We start from the raw sequence: 2,134 nt of genomic DNA, 5'->3' as shown, positions 1-2,134 counted from the left end.
ATGCAACCTACGGGAACCCGTGGCGCCGCTCCCCGCGGGCGCCCAAAGGACGCCCCGGAGCGTTGCTCTAGCGGAGCCCCCGCCCCGCGCCCAAGCGAAAATTAACGGTGCTTTTATGAATGGGGAAGCGCGACCTGGGTTGGGCAACGCCTGGCCGACCCAGTCACTTGACCGCGGGGTGACGACTGGTCCGTCGCCGGGGCCTGGGGCCAAGGGCAGGGTTGCCAATGTCATTCCTTCGTCCTCCCAGGCGGCTGGCTTTTTTTTTTTTTAATGCAAAAAAGGTCCTTTGGGCCTCCGCGCGATGCCAACGTCTACCATTTTGGCAAAGTAGGCGCGCGCCTTGCGGCGGGCCGCCTCCCCTTGTGATAGGAACCGTTGTTAAAATGGAGTTCCGCTGGGAGCGGACCGAGGGCGCTGGACTCCTAAGTGGGTGCATCGTGTGGTTTGTCAATAAGCGCTGAACGTAAACTGTTAGAAGGCGCCCTGGTGGCGCTGGGGTGTTTGCCCTGGGGAGAAAACTGCGGCCATCAAGCTTGGCAGCCTCGGACACCCTAGGGGGGCAGGGGGGTGGGGGGCGGACAGGAGGGTACCGATGGCTGATGGCCGTGGGTCTGGGTTCATAACGTGTGAAGGGGTGAGCACTCCCCAGGGGTGGTCAGCGTGCCAAGGTTGAAATCCAGAAACCGGTCATTCACATAAGAAAGAGCCCAGATTCGGTCCAGAGGCAAAAGGCACCCGGCGCACGGGCGCAGAATGCTAAGTTCAGTGCGTACCAGCGCCAGCACACAGCCGAAGGCGCACCTTCCCCGGGATCAATTTACAGCCTGCCACCTCCTCCCCGCCCCGAGGGGAGTCCACGTCGTGGTCAGTGTAGACGCTCCACAGTGGAGCATTTCGGCACGGGGGGTCGCGCTCCATCATTCGGAGCAGTGGGGGCGGGGGCGGGGGTGGGGGGTGTTCTCGCTGGCATGAAAACAGCCAGTGGCAAGTTCAGCCATTTTTTATTTGGTTTGTGGGCTGAGCAGGAAATACACACGCTGGAATATCTGGATTGACCAGAAACGGACGCCTGTGGAAGAAAATAGTGAAATCAAATACGCTTCTCAAAGGGCTACGTTGGAGGTTCGCTTTGCTCAGGAACTTACAAGGTGCTCGGTGTCCTGTTAAAATCTACTCCTGGCTCTGTGACTACAAGGAGCGGAAAGCCTTGACCGAGCTGGGAAGATTATGTTGGTCCGGTTACCTGGTGACTGACCCCTTAGGATGCTTAACTCTAAGCGAGTTATGAACCGAAAGCTATGCCCTCGTCCGGTTTCCGCGGTCCCTGAACGAGGCAAACAAACTGTTCACAGGACAAAGACCCTGAGCCTCCGGCCTTTCTGAGCCCAAAGGACAGAAAGCCAGCGCTCCACCGGCCTACGTTTCCATTGGCGTCCCAGGACCCAGCGGCTGGCCGCTCGGCGGCCGTGAACCTGTCGGACATCAGAGGCCGCACTGTCAACTTCACGGCCAGCAAGTGGCCCGGGACCTGGTCACGTGACGCTCCCTCCCTCGGGCAGGCCCTGAGTGCCCACCTGCCCTGACCAGGGCTGCATCGGAGGAGGGCGCTCGCCGGCAGGGACGCGGTCCTCCGCCGCTGCCCCTCTCGGGCCGGGCGCTCGGACGCGCCGGGGATGCCCGCGCCAAGGGCGTGTCCCTACGGCTGCACTGCGGGGGCGGCGCGCGGAGGGGGCCGGCGGCCCCCAGCTAAGTCTCAGGCCCAGCATCCCTTCCGCTGTGCAGAGAACCGCCCGCCGTCGGCCCGACCCCGGGCGGACCCCTGACCCATTCCTCTTCGGAGAGAGGTGGGGTGCGCTAAGGGCGCCGGGGAGCCCTGGCCCAGCTTGGGCGCCCTGCAAGTCCCGGGCCGAGCATCCCTCCTGCTGCTAACCCGGACCGCACACGGATGAGGAGAGCAGGCAGCGACCTCACACCCGAGCAACTCCGGGGTGAAAGGAAAGCGTGGACGGCCCCCTGCTCGCCCTGATTCAAAGGCACCCCGCTAAGTCCGAAGGCCGACCGTCCCTCCCGCTGCCGCACAGGGCCTGGTCCGCGGGGTAAGACCCCGGACGGACCCCAGACCCGATCCACC

Source organism: Echinops telfairi, unplaced genomic scaffold, assembly GCF_000313985.2.
Source record: "Echinops telfairi isolate 266 unplaced genomic scaffold, ASM31398v2 ScPeMD7_7417;HRSCAF=8455, whole genome shotgun sequence".
Lineage (NCBI taxonomy): Eukaryota > Metazoa > Chordata > Mammalia > Afrosoricida > Tenrecidae > Echinops > Echinops telfairi.
The sequence above is the reverse complement of the archived record's forward strand: the minus strand, read 5'-3'. Positions refer to the sequence as shown.